Source organism: Galleria mellonella, unplaced genomic scaffold, assembly GCF_026898425.1.
Source record: "Galleria mellonella isolate WM207_F2 unplaced genomic scaffold, CSIRO_AGI_GalMel_v1 utg4799, whole genome shotgun sequence".
Taxonomy (NCBI): domain Eukaryota; kingdom Metazoa; phylum Arthropoda; class Insecta; order Lepidoptera; family Pyralidae; genus Galleria; species Galleria mellonella.
Window position 1 is genome coordinate 57,702 of NW_026442105.1, and position 8,214 is coordinate 65,915.

The following is an 8,214-nucleotide window of genomic DNA, read 5'->3' on the forward strand; positions in this document are numbered from 1 at the left end:
ATACACATTGAAGTAAAAAGTTGCGAGGGGCATGTCATTTTAATGTGATAATCTATATAACGGAGTAGCCAGGTATAAAAAAAAATAAAGGTATTAAAGACTTTTTTATTAGAGACAATACTCACTTTATTATTCATTGCATTAAAACAAATTGATGCATGCATTGCATCAAGATATAAACAGCGGAGTCGAAGGAAAGGAATTGTTGGTAATGGGTTATACCATTCCCAATGCTATCAATATACTCTATCAGGTCGATCTCCATGCGGTTCCTCCTGGAAACAATCATTATTATTGTGATATTAATTATTATTGTACAGTGATTACCATTATTATCGAATTCGTCACGATGTGATGGACCAACTGACCTGCTTTCATCCTCATCTATCATTAGCGTATACCGATAGTGCAGGCGGGGTTATCATTTCATTATCAACCATTAAAAACCTATATGACCCGTTTTTATACAACTTGGAATACCATACAAGCTAACGATTCAGATAACGGTTACCTAATTTACTATTGATTATAATACGATGTGTCATTGTTTCTTTTGATCCTCGAGATATCATGAGAGGCGATTATACTTATAAGGGAACAAAGTAGTGCAAGAGAACTAGTTCGAAATAAAACTATATAAGGCCGGGGAGACTACCTCAAATCCTACAAGTCCTCAAAAATGGAAATTTATGTAAATTATGAATTTAATACTAAGAATTGTTATCATAGTGTGTATGCGAGTATATGATTAAGTGGATTGTATGTTATATTATATGTAACAAGGTTTAAAAATAAATCGGACACGAGAATGCGAAAACGATAAATTGTTATAATAGTCACTATCTAGATTCAAACTAAGTTCAAATGACTTACCCTTTGATTTGCGAAAATTCCTTTAACTGGTTTATAACATACTCAAATCACTCAGTTACCTGAGATTACCTCATAAATGTTATAAGTACCTAAGTGTTTCGATCTTGAATCCTCCGATAATGTTTGAATTCTAGAAGTGTTCTTTTAGCGACACAACAACTAACTATTTGTGTAGTTTATATTGATAATAACAATAATATTAAATTCCGATATACTTCACAATTGTGGCATAAATTTTTTCACCTTTTAAATATTTAAAGAACGACAACGATAAAAAACTTAAAACTTAAAAAAACTTGTTATATTTCTGTATTAGGAACAGACACGAACAACCTTTTTTTCTTTCTACCTCCAATAATTGATTTATTGCCACATACCAGAATAAAATGTTCTTATTTACTATCAAGAGTGGTGCCATTCAATTATTACATCTAAAGTGAACTGTGTGTCCATTGTTTTGAGATATCCATGATACTATCCATGCCTGTAGGTGACAGTACTTCATCACAGGGGCAGTTTTTGTACGTCATTCTAATACTGACGACATTTCAGAAACAGCCTACATATATAGTATAGCAAAAGTGGCCAATGGTAGACAAAGGTCTAATTGATCATGAAGGCGATAAAAGCAGTCTTTATAATAAAATGTAATAATTGACTAGTGGCAAGTCATTAAAAAAATGTATTATAACGTAAGTGGGTATAGTTTGGGCCTTTTCACATACAGAGTTTGACTTTTTTCTTTTAGTACAACTTACCTCGTAATAGAACACTTTACTTAAATATTTTTTAATACAAGTACAAGTACCTACTGTATACAAGTTAGAAGTTCGACTAAACCTATATATAAATTAGGTACTTTAAAATAATGTGATATCAAATAATTTGAACCGAATAACTATTTTTATTACATATATATAAGAGCTTTTTCTAAGGTGTTTGCCATCATTTAACCGAATATTTTCTTTCTGGTTTTATGGTAGGTACATTTGTATGTGTCATTCGCGTTTTATGTCCGGGCCATAAAAGTCAGATGGCAGCCGCAAAATACCTACGCTGTTTTATCATTCGCTTTACACCCTTTAGCCGATTTGTATCGACTCCTTCCGATATTTATTTATTACCTTTTTATACAGACTTTTTATCGTCGATTTTATTTTTAGTTACTATAATTAAATTTCGTACTTATCCTGGAATTGTGACATAAACTATATATTTTAAGGATGTATCTACTAACTAGGTAGAGGTAAGTATAAATATTTATGTAATATTATTTATTTTTTATTTTCAGTATAATGAGATGTCGCATGATACACTACGATTTTCTGAAGAAAAAATACAAGGTAAATATTTAAACTTTACCTAATTACTAGCCAAAAATGGGTTGAAACCCAAAGCCTCATTTTAAACCTAATGTTTCTATCAATGTTTTACTAGCGAACTTATTTACTTTATATTATTATTATTATACATTTTACATTATTATTATTATATTATCAGTTATATAAGTAAATAAATAAAATCATAATTAACAATCCAGTGTTCTTTTGGCTAGTTCCACTTACCTTTAGTAATGTTTCCCCACTGGTATGCAAGAGTGGACTTTTTCACCTGTCCCTATTATTGCGCCGACAGTAGTCAAATGTAAATATCTGGGGCGAAGAGATTATTAGTTAATAGGATCTAACAGTTCCATTACTGGCAATATATCCTATTAGATCGACCTCGACGTGGTTTCCACTGGACACTATCCTGGTTAATTCTTGTTAAATTCGTCATGATAGGCTAACTGACCTGCTTTCATTCACACCTATAATCTCATTGGTGCTATGCATACCGATAGTGAGTATATATATACCATTCCATTTTCATCCATTAAAAAATATTTATATTTTAATATTTATTCTTTATTGCGCTTGTAAGTTACATATATAATAATGTATTTATGAATGTTGTGCAAGGGTGTTTATTTATATGCAAATTTTAAGTATCTTACTAATATTTGTTACTTAAACTGCTGAACGTATTTAAGTAAAATTAAAATACTGGAACCTATGTTAAGTTACATTTTGTTTTAATTCACGCGGACAAGTCGCGGATTACAGCTAGTTTAACATAACTGGATGTCACAAAGAGAAAAAATGGCGTCAAACAGGAGCGACAGTAGGTACCTATCTGCGAAGGTAACGCTGTCTCAATGGTCGTTACTAAATATTTGAACGAGCCGCACTGCGCACGGCTTTAAATAAAACATGACGACCGACCGAAGTGAATTTTTCATGCAGGCTGGTCGCCCTATAGACTTAGAAGCTTTCTTTAATGCTTGCATCGCTCCCGAGTAAGTCCTATGATTTGCGGCTAGAAATATTATTAATAATGATGTGCAATATTAATAAACAAAAGTTTATATATTCGTATAACAATCGGGCTAATAGTATCAACCATCACTTCGGCTATTTTCTTTTCCGTGAATGTTATAAGAGGTGACTAAGAGAACTTAATGGTCAAGAGATAAGTAGCAGCCTCTCTCTTAAAATATCATTAAAGCCTAATTGCGGTTGTTAACCTGCTTGCTAAGCGTGGCAGCTACTGGCAAAATCCTCCAACAGAGGGAGGCCTATGATCAGTGGTTAGTTAACGGCTGATATAATGATGGTGTGATGATATAGCTACAAATAAAGTGTACAAGTACAATGTAAAAAAAAATACAGGGTATTTGTGACTTTGTCGCATTCACTTTGTTCGAATTCTGTTTTTCAACATTTAATATAGAGTACTGAATAAAATAATGGCGTCAGAACACCTCCCGCGGGACTTTTAAATGCTTATTACGGGTAAATGCTTGCGCAACCTCTTGGTTTTTCTATGTAGAACCACAGGGATTTCTAAAAGGTGATTTACATTATTTTCCACGTAGTTTAAATAAAGAGTAACCTACGTAAAATGTAAATTTGGGGCTCTCCTGAATGTAAAGTTCACACTTGATTTTATTTTCATGCCGTTGAGTCCGTCGGCTGAATTTTAAAATTCGACGGCTCTAATGAAATTTATCGTTTGCATAAAAGATAAGAGCCACTATTTTAATATTATTTACGTAACTTAACCTTTTAAGGCTACCTCTCTTTTTTATTAATTTTATATATTTAAAAAAGTTCATCAGTTGAAATTTTGTGCAAACGGTAGTTTGATTATAACAAAATTAAATTACACAGCATTCGGTACGGATTAAATACTGCTAGCATTCTTGCAATTAGTTAAGAAATTTCACTATTTAAAGTATATTACAAGAATTTATCAAAAGAATTAATTTATTTAAAAGTACAAACATTTTGATGGGGTTTATCGGTACATTGTGGTTGATTACTTATACCTGATTAGTCATCAAATCTCAAAAATTATTTCAATAATAAAATATGTTTTTTTTTTAATATAGGAATTAAATTACATTTAGAATTCATGTGTACCTATGCAAACTAATATTCATAGTTTTCTTAAAAACCAAATCTTTTTTTAAGATTTTTGAAACAGGACTCTTTCCTTCTATACTTTAAACTAACTTACCTAATATACTTTAAATAATTTAAATTTTAGTGATCTTTGGGTGTAATTTTTTCAGAGGTTACTCATATTTAAGAATATAATATAGGTAGGTATATAAACGAAATAGTTTATTCGAAAGTTATAAGGATGGAAGAGTAGAGTAGAGTCATACCAGAAATATTTTTTATTATATTCGTATCTATTTGGAATATTTTTAATTTATCATTTTAATAACTATTATTCATATTTATACAAATAATTTTCCAAAAATAAATCTATTTCTTTTATATCTCATTCTCTCAATCATTATAGACTATATTGATTCTCAATTGAATTTAGAACATTATCTTCTTTGAAGTTGGTCGAATGTAGTGAAATTGTTGGTTAAATGTACTTGAAATAAATGGATGATAAAATAGATGAACAAAATGTAACAAAAGTTGGCAAATTTTGTGATTTAGCCTAATATATAACCTCTTAAGTACTAATCAACATTAATCGATGCCAATATCGATACGATATGAATTTCCACTTAGAAACTATGTACTTACATAGTTACATTTAATGGTTGGTTGATGCGATTTTACAATTTATCTCTCTTTGTTATTGTATGTTGGAAACGAATTTCCAATTACGGGAATTCCAGCGTTATTGTAAACGGTGTATCAAGTAGTAGGTATCAAATTGTTTCATCCTTTTATTAAGAGATATAATTTATGAGGAAGAAATTTTCGATTCATTTATTACTAGTTTTTACCCGCGACTTCGTCCGCGTGACTGGGATATATTCATTGGCCGGGATAAAAAGTAGTCATTAGTAATCTTGCTCCATACCATGTACTTGTATGTCAAATTTCATAGTACGTGGTTAAGCCGTTAAGGGGCTATGAGGTAACAAACAAACAAACTCTAATATTTATAATATTTGTAAGTATATATTGTACAATACGAAATATAACGGTCTAGTATCAAATGCCGTACTTCATTTTGTTGGAATATAAATTACTTTCTTGGATATTTTGTGGGTACAATTTCAAATACGAAGTCACGTACTCGCATTGGGTTGTTGGCAATGCCCCAGTATTGGTGAGTCTAAGGAAGCTCAATTTCAGTTCACACAGAGAGGGACCTCGAGTGGCAATATATTTGCAAAGGCGAGTGCTCTTGCAAATAAAAATAAATCTCTTCGACCTGGCTACTTCTAACTGCAGAATTAGTAATTATGAGATAGTTGAATCTAATATGTGTAATGTGGGGGGAAGGGATTGTTAGTAATGGGGAGGTTAGTCCTCATTGCTATCAATATACTTTATTAGGTCGACCTCCACGCGGTTCCCTGTGGAAACTATCGTGACTATACTATATCTTTGAATTCGTCACGATGGGCTAACTGACTTGCCTTTTCATCCTAACCTATCACCTCTCACTGGTATCACGCTAGTGTATACCGATAGCGCAGGCGAGGCTATCATGCTTTTTCCATTCATTAAAAAATATGTGTAATGTATATATATATATATATATATATATATATATATATATATATATATATATATATTTACGAATACATGTATTGTAATATATGTAATATTGCAAATTTATAACACTGATCCACTGATTGAAGACATTGATTGCGTAGTAGTTGGGGTTGTGGATATACAGAGTATACTTACTTATCTATCTATATAAAAAAAATTGTATTATGTACTTATGTATTTTTTCACTGATTGCATAACAGCATCAGCACAAGTCTCATTTGTTATCTTACCTATTACTTATATTTTATACAAGCCGCTCTGCCTTCGTATGTTTTTTTTTTAATAGAATTCATGTTACTCGCTTAGAATGTACGTAATTATTCCATAGGTGAACGATTTCTTAAATTTGGTTTAGTATTATTTGAGCTTACTCATTACAAATAAAAAATCAAATTATTACTCTTTATAATATTAGTTTACATAAGAATTTATTATAATGAAACAAATGAACAGACCTAGCTCTGTATATTTGTTCCCTTTAATAAAAATCTATTTACTCGTACTTTATTTCGTAAAAATATCTATTTATACTCAATCAGCTTTTTATTCGCTATTATAATATAATGTTATTATATTATAATATAATATTATAATGAAACAAATGAATAGACCTAGCACTGTATATTTGTTCCCTTTAATAAAAATAATTTTCTTCATTTCGTAAAAATATCTATTTATATTTAACTATATATTTGATCGCTACTTCGTATGCGTAGTTTCAGAAGAATGAAAAACAATGTTAGAAGCCACTTTTAGAAGGCGTATAAGATGTAACATACACCGGATTTTAAGCTAGACATCCAAGATTACAATTGTGGAAACAGCATTCAATTTAGTGCAATAGATTCCTCGTGATGCTGGAACATACTGTTCTTATTACGACCCTTATACCAATTGTTCTCAAATATTTCCTATGTACTGACATCTTTACTGACAATTTTATTATATTAGTAAGACTATCGAGTAAATCAATATCTACCTATAAATAAACCACGTGCGCAATAATTGAAGTCTCGCTGGTATTCGTAGATACAACGAGGTACTGAATATCAATTAAAATCTGATTACAGAAACCAAATTAAGATGTTTTCAAGGTATTAATCCGAATGATATGTAGGTACACCTGTACCTAATCTATCATCGCAATATAGCAACGGCTATAGACATGCGTAATATATATCTATATAACAAATAAAATGAATAGAGAACAGTCGTCGCTATAGTGCGTAGAGAGCAAAACCATTGTCTCGCCAGACAGTGGTTTTGCTCTTGCTATAGTCGGTCATATCTTTGAAAATATTATCTTACATTAACTTTTAACCGACTTCAAAAAAGAAGGAAGTTTTCAATTCGATTCTATTTTTTTATGTTTGTTAATTCATATTTCCGTCAGTTACTTTAGTCGTGTGATCCCGGTATTTTATGTCGGGATCCTAGACTAAAGAAAAAAAATTGATAATCTGACGGAAAATATTAATTCTCGCCTATAGACATGAATGATACTATGGATGTTATTATACACTGTCATGCTCATGGTACCCCTCATAAGATGTTATTTCTGAGAACTAAGGTGTTATACATCTGATGTTATAGAATAATTTTGATCTTTTCCATTAATATTATATTTATATGCCTATATATTTTTTTAATATGATTACCACTTTTACCAGATTGTATGCATAAATAAATAAGGCAACAGTACCTACATACCTAGGTAATTTAATAAACATGTTCGTGGCAGGAAGACGTGAGTTTAACTTTACTAATTATGAAACGTTAATTTGCTTATCCGCAGAGCTGGAATGTGATTATAATGTACCACAGAGTGGATAGTAATAATTTTTATTTTTTTATTAGCTTCATTTCTCGCTACGTTTCCCTTTGTTTCTTTACATTCTTTTTACGGATGTGTCTGTACGTATCTAAACTACGTATGTGTGTGTATTCGGTAGCTATTTATGTAAGTGACTTTTAAATGTAGGATTTGCTGATATTTTTTACAATCGATAGAGTTTATTTCCGCATTAGTGTAGTCACGTTTGATGCACTTTATGGAACAACATGTAGATATTTTTGGAGACGATTTAGTTGTTAGTTTTGTATTTTAAATTCAAGTAAGTATACCTAATATACTATATTGGGGGGGGGGGGGGTTGTTGGTAATGTGAGCTAGTAGTCCCATCGAACTCCACATGATCTCCCCCTTGGAAACTATCGTGCTGAATTCTAGGCGTGTTCATCACGATGGATTAACTGACTTGCC